Raw genomic sequence first — 19749 nt, forward strand, 5'->3', positions numbered from 1 at the left:
TTTTCCCCATTTATTCCCAATCATGTCCACCCCTTTTAAACAACAAAACAAATTATTTCATCCCCCACCCAAATTGAGTTCATCTCCTTTTTCAGCAAAACTATTTGTTTTAGCATCATCCCTATGCTAATAAAACGTTCATTCTTGCCAACCAAGTTTGAGTGGGGGCTGGGGGAAGGATCCATGCAATCCCAGTCCAAAAGCCAGACTCCTACTGTTCTTACCTGAAATCCTAGCGTTTTCCTCAAGAATAAATGCTTCTCAATTTGTCATCTGACTTTGGGTGATTCCCACTGCCCAACTTCTTCACAGCTTCATAACCAGAAATGCCTTCCATCAGAGATTTGAGAAATTTTCGAATGCTAAAAACATAAGAACATACTGTTATACACACACACACATATCCTAAACCTAAGTCCCCAGAAATGTTCAAAAGTCTTGTATAAAGTGCTTGAATAGGAATTCCTTTGTGGCACAGCAGGTTAAGGATCCCACATTGTCACTGCAGTGGCTCTGATCACTGCTGCAGTGTGGTTTGGATCCCTGGCCCAGGAACTTCCACATGCCACAGGTACAGCAAACAAACAAAAAAACGAACAAAACAACAATAAAAACCCACTAAGCAAAGAAGAAGTCTAAACTATGATTATGGACAAATTAGAAATTAATACAATTAAGACAACACATATAAAGACTAATGAAGTTATGCCAGAGTGGTACCCAAAGCTTTACATTTGTAAGAAAGAAAGAAGAAAGGAAGGAAGGGAGGAAGGAAGGTTGATTAAAATTAAATTTAGGACATTAGAAAAAGAAGAAAATAAACCAAAATAAAAAAGAAGAGATATTCCTGCTGTGGCTCAGTGGGTTCAAAACCTGACATAGTGTCCATGAGGATTTGGGTTCAATTCCTGGCCTCACTCAGTGATTTAAGGATCCAGTATTGCCCCAATCTCTGGCATAGGTCGCAGATGTGGCTTTGACCAGGCATTGCTGGGGCAGTGGCGTAGGCCAGCAGCTGCAGCTCTGATTCAACCCCTAGCCCAAGTACTTCTATATGCCACAGGTGTTGCCACAAAAAGAAAATAAAACCAAAAAAAAAAAAAAAAAGAAGGAAGAGAAGCATAAAGTTAAAAGAAGAAAATAATGAAATACAGAAAAGAAAATGAATCTTGGAAAATAAATACAGTAACTGGTTTTTTGGAAAAGACCAATAAAATACACAAATTTCAAGCATGTCTAATGAAGGAAAAAATAACACTAGAATTAAGCTCCATGAGAGCTTTATTTGCCACTGCATTCTCAGCACCAGGAAAATTGCATGGTTCATGTGTTACTCTATAGATATTTACTATATCAAAAAGTAAATGAAGAAACATTGAATTGCTTAAAGAGTAGAGAAACAAATACAGAAGAGAATTTTAAAACATTATATAGCAATATTCTCAATCTTATACTTCTCAAAGACATAGAAGCAAACTTAATGGAAATATGTTTGTATTAATCAGTTTTTGCAATGATACTGTTGTATAACAAATAACTCAACACCTTAAAATAATAACCACATATTTTTCACTTATAGGTCTGCAAGTTGAATGCATCTCTGCTGGACTATGTTGGGTTCCATACTCTGGAGTTCAAGCTCTAAGCTCAGGTTCCAGGCTAAAGGCTAGGTTCAGTTCTCTTCCATGTATCTCCATCTTCATTTTGGACACAAGACTACTCTTGTAATGATCACAGACATACAAGAGGCCAAGCCAAATTATGCAAGCACGCTTAAGACTTTTACATGCATCGATCCATTAACGTTCCATTGTCCAAAGGAAGACAATGTGGCAGTTCATGCTGTAACAGAATACCATAGATTAGGTAGCTATATATATTTCTCACAGTCTTGGAGGCAAGATCAAGGTGCCAACATGGCCAGATTCTCTTGTAGTTAGCTGCTTCCTTGTTGAGTTCTCACACTGTAGAGAGATCATCTCTTGTTTCTCTCTCTCTCTTTTTTTCTTTTTAAGGCCACACCTGCTGCATATGGATTGAATTGGAGCTACAGCTGCCAGCCTACACCGTAGCCACAGAAATGCTGCTAGATCCGAGTTGCATCTGCAATCTACACTGCAGCTTGTGGCAATGCCAGATTATTAACTCACCGAGCAAGGCCAGGGATCAAACCTGCATCTTCATGGACACTAGTCAGGTTCTTAATCCACTGAGCCACAATTAGAACTCCTTGTTTCTCTTTTATAACAGCACTAATCCCATTCATGAGGTCTCTGCCTTCATGTCCTAATTTTGGAGGCCCCACCTCCAAATACCATCACATTGGGGATTGGAACTTCAACATACGAATCTTGGGGAGCACAACACCTGGTCCATGGCAGGCAGGAACATATGCCACACCTTCTCCAGTGTACTGCATGGTATATGCCAGAGGAAGTAGTAATGGATTAGGAACAGTAACCCAAACTACAACAAAGCCCAACTTACCATAATAGCTGAAATGAAAAATAAGACTACAAAGAAGTAACATTTGAGAAAAATCCTAAATATATTTTTGTGGTGAGGCTATGGGGAAAGAGGCATTCTAATGTGTTAATAGAATACAAAATGGTACAATCCCTCTGAAAGGGAATTGGGCAAGCTCTAGAAAAGTTTATGTATGTGTTTATCTTTGACCCAGAAATTCCACATCTAACAATCTACAAAAAGATACATCAGTGTGATTATCAGTTTTACGTGTCAGCTTGGCTAGATTATAGTCCTTAGTTACTCATTCAAACACTAATCTAGGCGTTGGTGTGAAGGTATTCTGTAGATGTGAATAAACTCCATAATCAGTTTCCTTTAAGTAAGAAAGATTACACTAAGTGGTTTGAATGGGCCTGATTCTTTTAGCTTGAAAGTTTGAAGAGCAGAGGTTTCCCTAAAGAAGAAATCCCACCTGTGGACTGTGGCTTCACCTTAAACCAAGATTTCTAGTCTGTCTGACAGCCTGCCCTGCAGATTTCAACCTAGCCAGTCTCAACAATCACTCAAGCCTATTTCTTACAATACATATCCAACTAGTTCTGTTTCTCTGGGAGAAACTCGACTAATGAAATTGGTAAAAATACTAAAAGACATAACACAAGAGTATTCATTATAGTACTATTTATAATTACCAAAAATTGAAAACCATTCAAATGTCCATCAGCATGGAGCCTGCCATGGAGGACTATTGCTATGCCCTGTGCATGTGTTGAAACCTTCATCCCCAGTGCAATGGTATTTGGAGGTGGGACCTTTAGGAGGAAGTTTGGTCATAAGAGTGGAACTTCATCATGAGAAGAGCACCCTTGTAAGAAGAGTCAGGAGACTGGTTGCTTCCTTCCTCCATCATGTGAGCACACAATGAGAAAGCAGGAACTACAAACAGAAAGCAGACTCCTGTCAGACCCCAGATCTGACAGACCTTTATCTTTGACTTCCAGCCTCCAGAACAGTAAGAAATAAACTTCTGTTGACCTAGACTGTGATACTTTTTATATCAGGTCAAACTGGATAAGACAACTATAAATCTAAAATGAGAAAAAATGGAATTCCAAAATTTCTGTCATGGCACAGCAGAAACGAATCAACTAGGAACCATGAGGTTGCAGGTTCAATCCCTGGCCTCGCTCAGTGGGTTAAGGATCCAGCATTGCCGTGAGCTGTAGTGTAGGTTGCAGACACGGCTCAGATCCTGTGTTGCTGTGGATGTGGTGTAGGCTGGCAGCTGCAGCCATATATGCCATGGGTGCAGCCCTAAAAAGCAAAAAAAAAAAAAAAAAAAGAAAGAGTGTAGTTTCTGTCGTGGCTCAGCAGTAATAACTTGACTAATGTCCATGGGGTTGCGGGTTTGATCTCTGGCCTCACTCAGTGGGTTAAGGATCCGATGTTACCATGAGCTGAGGTATAGGTCATGGATACGGCTCAGATCTGGCATTGCTGTGGCTGTGGTGTAGGCCAGCAGCTGCAGCTGCCATTCGACCCCTAGCCTGGGAACCTCCATGTGCCATTGGTCTACCCCTAGAAAGCAATAAATAAATAAAATGAAGAGTAAAGATCATCTCTACCTTCTGCTATGGTGTGATATCTAGACTATATTATAAATCAAGAAATGCAAGATAGAGGAAAGTATAGACAGCACACTGACATTTATGTAAGAGAGGAGGATGAGATATATGTTCAAAAAATTGAAGGACAAATTCAATTTATATAAGAAATTTCAAATTATAAAAATATATTTTAAGGAAACTAAAAGAAGAAACAGTGAGGAGAAGGAGGAACAGATAGACTTTTTAAGTATGTTTTGTGAATTTGAGTTGGAGACTGTGTAAATGATTTATGAAAAAACACAAAACAAAAACAACTCAAAATTAAAAAAAAAAAAAACTACCTAAACATTGAAAGCAAATTAAACAAGGGAACTTGATTGTGAATCAAGTTATTCAGAAACAGGGAGAAATTACTTCAAGCAACTTGAAAACAACGTTTTTGGACTACACATTTTCATGTTCCCTGTGGCTTATACTCTAAGGACGAAGAGAAGTGAAAAAAAATTAAGCTATTTTCATTAGTAATATTACCAGCAGTAGCACTGGTTTCATACCCTCTGACGTATATGCAGTAGGATAAGGTAAACAAGTGGTAATGTTGATGCTGTTGGGAGCCAGGATACTGGGCTGGAGAAGAAAGAGATACTGATGTGACATCAAAGTAAAGTGATACCTTGTAGCTTTAAATTTGAATTAAAATTATTAGTGAGAGGTAGGAGTTAATGATAAGGGTTGACTCGTCCAAGAATAGCCGCCTGCAGGGAGAAGAAGTTGGCCTCTGCCAAGTGAATGTGATGACTGGCTACAACCCAGCCACTCAAGGCAATCAATCCAGGGCCACCATGATGTTTAGACCTAGCAAATCCGTCTGTATTAGTTTCGTATGCTGCTATAACAAGCCTCTACAAACTCAATGTTTTAAAATAACATGGATTTATTATGCTACGGTATTGAAAATCAGAATTCTGGAGTTCCTGTCGTGGCACAGCGGAAATGAATCCGACTAGGAACAATGAGGTTCAAATCCTGGCCTTGCTCAGTGGGTTGGGGTTCCAGCGTTGCCACGAGCTGTGGTGTTGGTCGCAGATGCGGCTCGGATCTGGCATTGCTGTGGCTGTAGCGTAGGCTGGCAGCAACAGCTCCGATTAGACCCCTAACCTGGGAATCTTCATATGCCACAGGGTGTGGCCCTAACAAGACAAAAAAAGAAAAAAAAAAGAAAAGAAAATCAGAATTCCAAAATGGGTCAGCAGAGCTATGTCCCTTTAGAAGACTCTAGTGGAGATGTTGTCCTGCTTTTTCCAGTTCCTAGAAGCTGCCCCCATTCCTTTGCTCATGGCCTTCTTCCATATTCAAAGCCAGTGATGGCCAGCCCAGTCTTCCTCACATCAAATTACACATCAATCTTAACCTTTTTTGCCTCCTCTTTTACATTTAAATGACCCTTGTGATCAAATTGGGCCCAACTGAAGAATTTAGTATAATCTAATGTTACGGTCAGCTGAGTGGCAAATTTAATTCCATCCACAACTTTAATTCTCACTTGCCATGTAAACATAACATATTCATAGATGCCAGGATTAGGAGGAGGACATCTCTGAGACAGTCATTATTCTGTTTACTAAACCACCCCACCCAAGACATGCCACGAAAGAGGTTATGCCTCCCCAACTATGAATGCTCATGTGGTGAATTCTGTCACTAGCTTGTTATATTGTGTGGCTATAACCATAAGACTGGGACCCTGACCCCTTAATGACCTCGGGAGAAAGGCAAGTGTGTCCCTCATCACGATGCTTACAGATACACAGCCCAGGAGTCAATATCACTCTCCCCAAATCCAACATCTTATCTGTCAGGTTGCTGCGACCTGCCTTAGAGTGTGAATGGCAACAAGGAAACTTCACATCTGCTGCTGCCCGTGTGCTCACAAATTTTCCCCAGTGAACACTAATCCAGCGGCTTTGGTGATTAAACTATTTGCTCCATGGAAATTGAATACAGCCCAGTGCTTAAAGCAATCAATCACGGTCAACAAAAAAGTTTGGAGTCTGTCACACTAGATAATTTTTATAACAGCAAATGAAGGTACTCAACATTCCAGCAAATTGAAGCAAAAGTTTTGTTACAGAAGCTAGTAATGCAGTAATGGAGAAGAGAAAAGAACATTAACAGAAAAACCTACACTGCATCCAGATCCAGTATTCACACAACCTAGAGAGACAGGAACAATAAAACTGAATGGGTGATCAGCTGCAGCAAGAATGGGGCATTTGCAGCTTCTCTCACTGGGATGAGACAAAAATGACCTTACTACCCTCAAGGTACTGAGCTTCTTTAAATCCCCAGAAGCCTCATATTAGTTACACAAGCAGCTACTTCTAGAGTTAGTTTTCCTGTTGCATAACAGATTTTTTTCAATTTAAAACTGTGCAGCATGAACAAACATTAACTCAAAATGGGTCATAGACCTAAATGTAAAATGCAAAACTATAAAGCTCCTAGAAGAAAACATAGAAGACCAGGAAGATCTTGAGTGTGGTGATGACTTTTTATATACGCCACCAAAGGTATGATCCATGAAAGAAATCACTGATAAGCTGGACTTCATTAAAATGAAAACTCCTTCTCCGTGAAAGGCAACATCAAGAGAATGAGAAGACAGGACACAGGCTGGGAGAAAATATTTGCAAAAGACGTATCTGCTGAAAGACTATCATTCAAAATATACAAAGAACTATTAAAATTGAACAGTAAGAAAATAAACAATCTAATTAAAAATGGGTCAAACACTTTAACAGACACCTCACCAAAGATATACAGATGGGAATTCAGCAAAGATGCTCTATGTCATGGGTCAGGAAAGTGCAAATTAAAGCAAAGAGATACCACTCTACACAAAATGTCCAAAATCCAGAACACCTACAGCATCCAATGCTAGAGAGGACGCATAGAAACAGGAATTTTCATCCAATCCTGGTGGTACAGCTACTTTGGAATACAGTTTGGAAGTTTCTTATGAAACTAAACAAGCTTTTTTTTTTACCATATTACCCAGCAATCATACTTCTTGGTATTTACGTAAATATCTAAAAACCTAATTACGTAAATATCTAAAATGACCCTAAAACTGAAAATTTATAGCCACACAAAAACTGTACATGCATTGTTTATAGTAGATTTATTCATAATTGCTAAAATGTGGAAGCAATAAAGACATCCATTAGTAGGTGAATGGATAAACTGTAATACATATTGACAATGGAGTATTATTCAGTACTTAAAAGATATGAGCTATCAAGCCATGAAAGAATCTTAAATACATATTCTTAAATGAAAGTAGCCAATTTGAAAGGCTGTTTACTAAATGACATTCTGGAAAAACTGAAACTATGGGGACAAAGGTTAAGTAGTTGCTACAGGTTGGCATGTGGGCAGGAATTAATGGGCAGAATACAGGATTTTTAGGGCAATGAAAAATTATGAATAATACCATAATGGCAGGTATATGTCACTATATTTTTTCCAAACCCATAGAATGTATGACACCAAGAGTGAACTCTAAAGTAAATTATGATTTGGGGTGACTATGATGTGTCAGCATAGGTTCATCAATTGTAACAAACCTACCACTCTGGTAGGGAATACTGATGATGGGGGAGGCTATATACATGTAAGGTAGGAGGGTATAGGTGAAATCTCTGTACTTTCTTAAATTTGCTATGATTCTAAAACTACTCTTAAAAATAAAGTCATGGGACTTTTAAGTTTAATTAGGCCCATTCATTCATTTTTGTTTTTATTTTCATTATTCTAGGAGGTGGATCCGAGAAGATATTGCTGCAGTTTATGTCAGAGGGTGTCCTGCCTATATTTTCTTCCAAGAGTTTTATATTATTTGGTCTTATATTTAGGTCTTTAATTCATTTTGAGTTTATTTTTTTGTGTATGGTGTTAGAGGATGTTCTCATTTCATTCTTTACATGTAGCTGTCCAGTTTTCCCAGCATCACTTATTGAAATGACTGTCTTTTCTCTATTGTATAATCTTGCCTCCTTTGTCATAGATTAGTTGACCACAGTCATGTGGGCTTTCTATTCTGTTCCATTGATCTGTATTTCTGGTTTTGTGCCAGCACCATACTGTTTTGATGACTATAACTTTGTAGTATAATCTGAAGTCATAGAGCCTGATTCCTCCAGCTTCATTTTTCTTTTTTGGGATTGCTTTGTCTATTTGGGGTCTTTTGTGTTTCCATACAAGTTTAAAATTTTTTTATCTAGTTCTGTGAAAAATGCCATTAGTAATTTGATAGGGATTGCCTTGGGTAGTAAGTCATTTTGACAATATTGATTCTTCCAATCCAAGACCATGGTATAGCTTTCCATTTGTTTGTGTCATCTTTGATTTCTTTCATTAGTGTCTTAAAGTTTTCAGAGTAGAGGTCTTTTGTCTCTTTAAGTAAGTTTATTCCTTGGTATTTTATTCTTTTTGATGCAATGGTAAATGGGATTGTTTCAGTAATTTTGCTTTCTGATCATTCATTGTTACTATATAGAAATTCAGTTGATTCTGTGTATTAATTTTGTATCCTGCAACTTAAAAGATTTGCACAGCAAAGGAAACCACAAACAGAATGAAAAGACAACCCACAGAACAGGAGAAAATATTTGCAAATGAAGTAACTGACAAGGGATTAATCTCCAAAATATACAAACAACTCATGCAGCTCAATATCAAAAAAAAAAAAACCCAATCAAAAAAATGGTCAGAAGATCTAAATAGACATTTCTCCAAAGTAGATGTACAGATGGCAAAAAAACAAAAAACAAACAAAAAAAAACCACATGAAAATATGCACAAAATTGGGAGTTCCCATTGTAGCTCAGCAGAAACAAGCCTGACTGGTATCCATGAGGACATGGGTTCGATCTCTGGCATCACTTTGGGTTAAGGATCTGGCGTTGCCTCAAACTGTGGTGTAGGTTGCAGATGAAGCTCAGAGCCTTCATTGCAATGTATTCCTATCCATCCTAAAGAAAAAAAAAAAAGAAAGGTATATATCACTGAAGTATTTTTATATGTACACTTTCTAGATAACCTTTAAATTCATTGACTTTAATGAATGACTTGATTTATAAACTGTAGTCTAGCCCTTATAATATTGTTAAAAATTTTTAAAAATATGGAGCAGGAATCCTGTTGTGGCTCAGCAGGTTAAGAACCCAACACAATGCCCCTGGCCTTGCTCAAGTGGGTTAAGGATCAGACATTGCCCCCAGCTATAATGCAGGTAGCAAATGTGGCTCATATCTGGTGTTACCATGGCTATAGTATAGGCCTCAGCTGCAGCTCCAACTAACCCCTAGCCAAGGAAATTCCATATGCCACAGGTGCAGCTGCAAAAAGAAAAAAATATATATGGAGCATACCAAATACATTTCAATAGTTCCATCATCTTTCTTTCACTAGGTGAGGGATTAAGCCTTTAGTTCTCCCTAGAAACTATCTAGAAATCATCAAGAATGAATCAGGTGTCAAAGACACTTGTCAGGTTTTTGGGTTTTGTTTTTTGTTTTTTTTTTCTGAATTTAGTATCTGATCTTGGGAAGGCAATATCAAAAATTTTTGATAGAAGGAGTTCCCATCATGGCTCAGTGGTAATAAACCTGACTAGTATCCCTGATAATTCAGGTTTGATCCCTGGGCTGTCTCAGTGGGTTAAGGATCTGGCATTGCTCAGAAGCTATGGTATAGGTTGCAGATGTGGCTTGGATGTGGTGCTGCTGTGACTGTGCTTGTGGCATAGACCAGCAGCTACAGCTCCAATTAGATCCCTAGCCTGGGAATTTTCTTATGCTGTGGGTGTGGCCCTGAAAAAAAAAAAAAAAAGACAAAAAAATTTTTTGTCAGATAAGACTGGTCCTACTAACAAAAGATAAATACAGCTATGTTCATTCACCAAAGTGACAATACAGTGCTTAAAAATAGGCAGAGCAAACAAATGACAATCATTGAGAACTTTAGTATTTCCTGAAATAAGGAGTCCTTGTTATTTAATTTAAATCAAGCCAGGAGCATAAGAAGTAGCATAAAAGCAGTAAGTTAACAGGTGCTCAAGAATTGACAGAATTCATAAGGTGAGGCAGAAGGAAATGTTTGCTATCTGAGTAGAACGTACAAAAGACAAAGGATAATTATTTCTTCATGTCGAGGGAAAACTAAGATCTTTTTTTTTTTTTGCTTTTTTTTTTTTTTTTTTTTTTTTTTTTTTTTTGCTTTTTAGGGCTGAATGTACAGCATATGGAGGTTCCCAGGCTGAGGGGGTGAATTGGAGCTGCAGCTGCCAGCCTGTACCACAGCCACAATAGTGCCCGATCTGAGCCATGTCTGCAACCTACACCACAACTTATGGCAACATGGGATCCTTAATCCACCGAGTGAGGAGGCCAGGGATCAAACCCAGATCTTCACAGATTCTAGTTGGATTGGTTACCACTGAGCCACAATGAGAACTCCTAAGATCATTTTATAGTATTCGTCCTTTTTTTTTTCTATTTTACTTAAGCTGCCTTGTTTATTATCAATATAGCATTTTGATTGTGTGTATATATCATACACAACAGCTACATATAATATATACAATACATTATATGATATATATACAGAGAGGGAGAGGTACAATGTTAAAACAACTCTCAAAGTAATAAATTTTTGCTTTACATCATGTAACATCATGGCTCAGGAGGTTAAGAATCTGACATAGTATCTGTGAGGATCCAGGTTCGATCCCTGGCCTCTCTCAGTGGGCTAAGGATCTCATGTTGTCACAAGCTGCAGCATAGGTCACAGATGTGGCTCAGATCAGGTGTTGCCTGGCTGTGGCATCTAGGCTAACAGGTGCGGCTCTAATTCAACCCCTAGCCCAGGAATTTCCATACACCACAGGTGTGGCCATAAAAAGAAAAATAAAATTATGTAACCACGATGACAACATCCTCCATAGGGATGAGAGTGGAAAGGGTGGATCTCTATGGGGCACCTCCATCAATAGAGGTACCTGGTGGGAGCAGAGGTCCTGCTCCCACAAACTGTCACCACAAGTGTGCGTCAACCACAGTGCAGTGTGACATCCCAGAGACAGTGGCTTCCAGGAGGTAGTACCTCTCCCAACAGGCACCTGCTGAGGATTTACCTCAGTGGGGATTTTCTTCTGTGATAATGCCTTTGAAGGAGACTGTAGCAGAGGGTTGGTGAGGAACACCAAAGACCTTTCCAAACAGTCTGTCACCCTCCATAGGTGCACAAACACACAGGGGTCTGCCGTCACCTCCTGGGGAACTTGTGCCTCAAATGGGAGGTGAGAAGGAATATCGCCACTTGTGATGATCCATTTTGCGTGTCAACTTGGCGAGACCACGGGACCCAGATATTTGGTCTAAGATTATTCTAGAAGGAATGGGAATTCTGCCAGCAGACTGCCTGAAGACTTGAACTGCCTCACCAACTCTTCACTGGGGGTCTCCCGCCTGCTGGCTTACCCTGCAAACGGGGGACTCGCCAGCCTCTGCCATCACATGAGCCAATTCCTCACTATAAATATATTTCTCATACATATACATACATAAATACAAATCTCCTATTGGTTCTTTTTCTCTTGAGAACCCTAGTTTAATGCACTGCTTCCATTTGCCTCGAGGAAAGGCATTAGCTCTGTTCTCTCGCCAGCGCCTAAGAGATGAGTCCCCAAGATGCTGAACACTTTAGACACCACACTCTGAAGAAATGGTCACTTCGCAAAAACTCATTTACCCAAAGGGAAAGACAATTTATATCTCTGAGCACGGAGGTGTTCTGTCTGGCTTTGGATATAGTCCTAGCGTGTGAAATGTGCTAATTGTTCGAGTGGAGGAACAGAGCTGGAAAGAGCAGTGACCTGGGCCTTAGGAACTGACACCCTCTCCCCTCTTCCCCCCACCCCCCACCCTCCACCCATGGCAGCACCAGGGGTATTTACTCACTGTGTTTTGAGGTAGAAGAAGATTCTGATCTCTGTCAAGCTATATTCCTCAGCTCTGTCTTATTACTCATCCTCAACCTCCTTTCAGTCACCATTCCTCACAAAGAAAACCAAATTATTTGTAAAACCAACTGTCTGTAATACATTAAAATGTTTACATTACCTTTTGAAAAAATGTGGGTTTCTTGCCTGGCTTAATCAGCAGGGGCAGTTCCATTTTACTGGGAACAATAAAGTTTATTCCCCTAGAGATCAGAGTTAACCAAAGCATCCATCCCACAGTTTTGTTTGCTTATCTTCCAAGAAAACCTCCCCCTTACTATATAGAGAACATAAAGTTAGATAGATCGCAGTGGCCATGGTAGTGCAATTTTTTTTTTTTTTTTTTTTTTTTGCTGCACCCAGGGCCATCCGGAAGCTCCGGGGTCAGGCATCAAAGCCAAGCCATAGTGGTGACAACTCGGCATATTTAACCCACTGCACCACCAGGGAACTCCCACAAATTCTTAAGAAAGAGTCAGCCTCAATTAATTCCAAGAATAAAAATAAGGCCAGGGAGCTGAAATATAGCAAGAGCAGGAAATGCATAAGAGATGAGGTCAAAGGGAAATTTAGGGACCTAGCTGCTATAGGACTTTGCAGACCACATAGAAAGTTTGGAGTTTCTTCAGAGTGCAAAGGCAAGCTATTGCAGAGTAAGGATGTGACATCTGAGTTAGGTTTTTAGGTTTTTAAAAGACCACCCTGGCTGTGTATGCATCACAGGAGGAAAAGGTGGGAAACAAGACAGTTAACTAAGCAAGAGAAGATGGTGAGTTGGACTAGGAGGGTAGCAGTGGAGATGGAGAGAGCTAGGTGGTGTCAAACTATGGTTTAGAAGAAGAGTTCATCAAATTTGTTTTTCTTTTTATGGCCACACTTGCAGTATACAGAATTTCCTGGACTGGGGTAGAATCAGAGCTGCAGCTGCAGACCTAGGCCACAGCCATAGCAACAGGACCTATGCTACAGCTTGTGGCAACATCAGATCCTTAACCCACAGCAAGGCAGGGATTGTACCCATATCCATATGGAGAATATGTTGGGTTCTTAACCTCTGGAGCCACAGAGGGAACTCCTTATTAAATTTTTAATGGATTGAATATGCAGAGTAAGAGAAAGCAAGAAATTAAGGGTCCTCAAGCAATAAAGTGGGTGGTGGCATCAATTTCTAAGATGGACAAGGCCACAGAGGAATAAATTTGGCCATATAAATCAAAACCTCTAAAATTTTGAATGTAAAAATAAATTTTTGTTATTCTTCAGGTAAGGATATCCACCAGTCAATACAATTTGATTAATACACATGTACAAAAATACACTAAATGCATTAGTATATTCTTAAGGCTTTATTAGCATCGATAGACCTTTAAACGGTTGACTCAAAATCTACCCCTCTTAAAGTTACCTTTGAATGTATATGCTTGTTATCCTTCTGTTGGCCTCCTGTCTCCTAGCAAAGTTAATTTAATTCTGGATATATTGATTAATTACTTTGTGTTTAACACTGAGCACAATTCTAAGTATTATGAGGAATACTAATTTAGTAACAAAATATGAATCTAATTCCCAAAGATGTTACATTTTCATTGGCAAGACAAAAACAAACACAAGTAATGCTGCTAAATTATGAAATCAAATGAAACTATATTAAATATAAAAGTTAATAATAGAAAAAAATCTTATCGTCAATGTCCTAAGAGTTGGGAAAAATGTTAAGACTATGAAGCTTGGAGAAATTAGGGAAGACTTTTTGAAAAAATAAATATATAGAACTCTAACAAAAAGCTGTGTTCAAGAAGTTAGAAATCAGCCAGACTCAAGCTCTGTTTGTTAATATCAAAGATACTGGTCACTTTTACAAAAGGGGGAATTGCAGCTACACAGTTCCTTGAGGACTGGGTGAATATAGAGTATTGGAAACTAAGGTTGTTATCCAGTAAGAGAAATCACATGAAAGGATTTTGTTGCTTTTTAAGATAACTGAGCCTGGAATATACCGAACTGTGTGTTTCTTGTTAAGTATATTAATCCTTTGTCACATTTTGTGTATCACCATACTATTTCTGTAACTCATTTGTCTCCTCCAATGATAACCCTGAAGCTCAGACTAGCTCTGGTTTCTGGAATTTACTGTCACTATTCTTTTTTACTGAAATACAGTTGACTTACGATATTATATTAGTTTCAGGTATATATCATAATTCAATATTTTATAGATTACATTTCATAAGAACTCATTATAAAATATTGACTACATTCCCTGTGCTGTATATCCTTGTAACTTATTTATTTTATACCTAGTAGTTTGTACCTCTTAATCCCCTTCACCTATTTTCCCCTTTCTCACTCCCCTTCCCTCTGGTAACCACTGTATCTGTGAGTCTCTTTCTGTTTTATTTGTTCGTTTCTTTTATTTTTTAGATTCCACATATAAATGAAAACAGAATTTGCTCTTTCTCTGACTTATTTCACTAAGCATAATACCATCCATGCCTTTTCAAGTGGTAAGATTTCATTTATTATGGCTAATATTCCTATATATATATATTTCCATATATATATACATACCACATCTTCTTTACCCATTCATCTATTACTATCACTATTCATGCTGCTCCCTTAGATCCACTTTTTCACATTTTCTAAGCCAAGCACTGGGGTCCACTCTCAAATTATACTCAACAGAATCAACATTAGAGTACTGTTCTTAAAACAAGCATGGGCCCAAATATAAGACTTGGCACCATAAAATTCCTAGAAGAGAATATTGGCAAAAGATTCTCTGACATAAATCATAGCAATATTTCCTTAGGTCAGTTTCCCAAGGCAATAGAAATACAAGCAGAAATAAACAAATGGGACCTAATCAAACTTAGAAGGTTTTGCACAGCAAACAAAACCATAAACAAAATAAAATGCCAACCTAAAGACTTGAAGAAAATATTTGTAAATGATGCAACCAAAAAGGGCTTAGTTTCCAAAATATACAAACAGCTCATACAACTCAGTATTAAAAACAATCAATCGAGCAACCCAATCAAAAAATAAACAGAAGACCTAAATAGACATTTCTCCAAAGAAGACATACAGATGGTCAGCAGGCACATGAGAAAAAGGCTCAACATCACTAATTATTAGAGAAATTCAAATCAAAACTATAATGAGGAATCACCTCATACCAGTCAGAATGGCCATCTTAAAAAGTCTACAAATAGTAAATGCCAGAGAGGGTGTGGAGAAAAGGGAACTCTCCTGCACCATTAATGGGAGTGTAAACTGGTGCAACCACTATGGAGAACAGCATGGAAGTTCCTTAAAAAACTAAAAATAGAGCTACCATATGATACTGCAACCCCACTCCTGGGCATCTATCTGGAGAAAACTATAATTCAAAAAGGTATATGAAACCCAATGTTCACTGCATCACTATTTACCGTAGCAAAGACATGGAAGCAGCCTAGATGGCCACCAACAGGTGAATGAATAAAGAAGATGTGGTGCATATATATATATGTAATGAAATACTACTCAGCTGTAAAAAAAAAAAAAGAATGAATGAATGAAATAATGTCATGTGCGGCATTATGGATGGACCTAGAGATGATCCCACTAAGTGAAATAACTCAGACAAATATCATATGATATCACCTATATGTGGAATCTAAAAAAAAAAAAAAACAAATGAACTTATTTACAAAACAGAAAGAGACAGACATAGAAAAACAAAGTTATGGTTACTAAAAGGGAATGGCGGGGAGGGATAAATTAGGAGTATGGCTTAATAGATACACACTACTATATATAAAATAGATAACTAACAAGAACCTACTGGATAGCACAGGAAAATTTTTTTTTTTTTATATTTTTTGCTTTTTAAGGCCTCACCTATGGCATATAGAAGTTCGATGGGTAGGGGTCAAATCAGAGCTACATCTGCCAGTCTTCACCACAGCCACAGCAATGCAGGATCCAAGCCTCGTCTGTGACCTATACCACAGCTCACAGCAACATTGGATCCTTAACCCACTGAGCAAGGCTAGGGATCGAACCGCATCCTCATGGACACCAGTCCGGCTTGTTTCTGCTGAGCCACAATGGGAACTCCAGCACAGGCAACTGTATTCAATTCAATATCTTGTAATAACCTATAATGGAAAAGAATCAGAAAAAGAATATATATGTTACTTTGCTGTACACTTGAAACTAACATGATATTATAAATCGGTTAAACTTCAATTAAAAAAATTTTTAAACAGAACTGGCAATGCAAAAGAGGGTACAAAAGAGCCACTGGGAATATTTAAATAATTTTGAAATAAATCTCTATGAAGAGAAAACTGAGATTATTTTATTGATGTAAAAGAATAGAAGGTGGGAGTTCCTGTTGTGACTCAGCAATAACAAAACTAACTAGTATCCAGGATGCAGGTTCAGGCCCTGTCCTCACTCAGTGGGTTAAGGATCTGACATTGCCATGAGCTGTGGTGTAGGTTGCATATGCGGCTCGGATCTGGCATTGCTGTGGCTGTGATATAGGCTGGCAGCTGTATCTCCGATTCCAGTCCTAGCTGGCAAAATTCCATATGCTGCAGGTGCGGCCCTAAAAAACAAAAACCAAGCAAACAAACAAAAACAAGGAGAAAACCAAACACCGTCATCACAGTCAATGAGTGCTATGGACTGAATTGTATCACCCGCAAAATTCATATGTTGAAACCCTAGCCCTTAGTGAAATTGTACTTGGAGATAGGGCTTTGGGCAGGTAATTATGGTTAAATGAGATCCTAAGGGTGAAATCCAATTCAATAGGATAAGTGGCCTTTAAAAGAGAGAGAGAGATCTCGCTCCATGTACATGCTCGGAGGAAAGGCTTTGGGAGGCCGTGGTGTGAAGTTAGCCACCTAGAAACCAGAAAGAGACCTCACCGTGAACCAAATGGGCTGGCACCTTGATCGTGTACTTTCCAGCCTCCAGAACTGTAAGAAATCAGTGTCTGCTCTTTAGGCCACCGCCTTGCCCCCCACCCCAGGTTATTTTATTACAGCAGCCCAAGCCCACTAAGCAAACACATCCAAGTCGCGCTGAGTTGTCAGCATGGTTCCAACTACCCGGTTTGGACACCCTGGTCTTCAGGCAGAAAGACAAGACAAGAACGGATCGCGCTAGTGTTTGGAGAAGTTCCCCTGGTCATTTCAGGGAAGAAAAAACAAAAAGACAGTGGAGAGTGATTTACTGTGAGTGACTCATCAATGCACCAACTGAAGCTGAGAACACTGGGCCAGGCCAGAAGAGATAAGAGCACAGCTGAGGTCAGATACTGAGAGAAGCTGTGTGCCTTTGGGGGAGGTGGGTGAAGGAATTTTCTCTATATGCAATGACGGTAGTAGACAGGGAAGCAGAACAGTTCCCTGCCACTGTTGTTCATAAACCAAAATAGTTTTAGGATCTCCATTCAATCCCCAGACCCTAACTCTTCCTCTATTATGTGAAATTTTCCACCAGACTATGACAACCTGGCTTTCCAAACATACAAAAGGAGAAATGGGGCTGAGAGCAAAAAGACTTCATCGCCATAAAGTTTTAAACATTAAGGTGATAAAATAAGTTATCTACGCAAGACAAGCAGTGAATATACAGACACAAGGATTCTCAGGAGGCAGTTGGTGTGCACAAAGGATTAGACAATTAGGGCATAGCTAATCAGAGCCCATAACCCCCCTGCAATAAACACAATTCTTATGCAGAGGTCCGCCTGACATTCCACTGTGCTTTGGAAAGGGGTGAATGAGAAAGAGAAAGTTGAAAAGTTAATGCTCTGTCATTTGTAAACTTCATCTATTTGACGGAAAGAGGTTTTTAAAAAGGGTGAGAGGCACCCCTTTATCCTCTGATGAGGCAAGCAGACATCCTGCATTTAAGAGTCTCACACAAGACTCTAAACCAGAAACCCATTTAGAGAGGAACAGTGGGTGGGAAAACATAGATTTCAGATGTGAATTTCCAAGACATTATAAGCAGTGAAAGAAATAAAAGTTAAATCACTATGGTAGGAAAAAAAAACAACAACAACAAAAAACACACCCAACTTGTGATGCTTTGTGTATGAAAAAGAAAAACAAACACCATTTATTAAGTCTGAACATCTTATGGAGGCAAGAGGTTTAGCCTCGGGCATTAATTATAGTCGCACCACTGATGGGGTCTAGAGAAAACCAATTTATCCCAGTTCATCCCCAGGGAGAAAAAACATCCACAAGTTCATGAAGTTATGAATTATCTCCATTTTATTATTCAACGGAAGCCTTGTGCTACATTAAATAAGCTGGTAAAGCTTGAAATTTCGCTCTATTTCTTCACCCACCATCTAAAAAGTGAGATCCACTCTGAGCAATGTCTCTCTCTTTCTTATATTCTTCCAAAGGGCTGAGCTTTGCATGCATTTAATACCAAGCCTTCCGGAATTATTTTTTAATTTTTTCCATGATTAATTTTTGAGGACAGAAGTTGTAGGCTGTTCCTAATCATTCCCTGTGATTCTTGTGGTTTCTGCAGAATTTTATGACCTTATGGTGTGTTTAGCAAGATTTTTTCAGTGGTATGTATGTGTGCCGATTGCCACACTCGACTCATCATTATCTATAGTAAGTAATATCAGCAAGTGCCACTGTGGTCTGGGAGGCCACTGGTCTGCCCTGCTCAGCCTCTGGTGGCCATCAGGAGTTGTGAGGAGGGACAAGGACACCAGCCAGGGTCAGCCTTGGACACACATCTGGATTAGTCTTCTAGGGCTGCGGTAACAAAGTAACATGAACCAGGTGGCCAAAAGAAAGGTATTGACAGGGTTGATTCCTTCCAAAAGTTCTGAGGTCCAGTCCCCAACCCATCTTCTCTCTGTGTCAGTTTACATCACCTTCCCACTATGCCTGTCTTTTTCTCTACACATGATAATTTTTTAATAAGGATACCGGTCCTACTGGATCAGGAGCCCGCCTTAAACCTTCATCTGAACTAATTATACCTCCAACAACCCTATTTCCAAATAAGGTCACATTCTAGACACTGGCGCTTAGGACTTCAGCATATAAATTTGAGGGAGACGCAATTCAACACATAAAAACAACCATGAGACAACACTTGTGGCAGCAAGCAGCTTCGACATTCTCAAGCTCTCATTTGAAACAGGCATTGTGCATCCATCATCTTTTTTTTTTTTTTTTTTTTTTCTTTTTAGGGCCACACCCATGGCATATGGAAGCTCCCAGGCTAGGGGCCAGATGGGAGCTGCTACTGCAGACCTATACCACAGCCACAGCAATGCCAGATCTGAGCAGCATCTGCGACCTACAACACAGCTCATGGCAACACCAGATCCTTAACCCACTGAGCAAGGCCAGGGATCGAACCCGAATCCTCATGGATACTATTCAGGCTGAGCCACAACAGGAACTCTTCCATCATCTTATTTAATCCCTGTCTTGGTCTGCTAAGGCTGCCGTAACGAAATACCATAGACAGGTGGCTGAAACAACAGACATATATTTTCTCAGATCTGGAGGCCAGGAAGTCCAAGCTCAAGGTCAAGCAGGATTTGGTTTCTGGTGAGGACTCTTC

This window comes from Sus scrofa, chromosome 13 (assembly GCF_054392235.1).
Source record: "Sus scrofa isolate SSC_HxYL_T2T_F1_AM1 chromosome 13, Sscrofa_HxYL_maternal_Yorkshire_Landrace_v2.0, whole genome shotgun sequence".
In the NCBI taxonomy this organism is placed as follows: Eukaryota; Metazoa; Chordata; class Mammalia; order Artiodactyla; family Suidae; genus Sus; species Sus scrofa.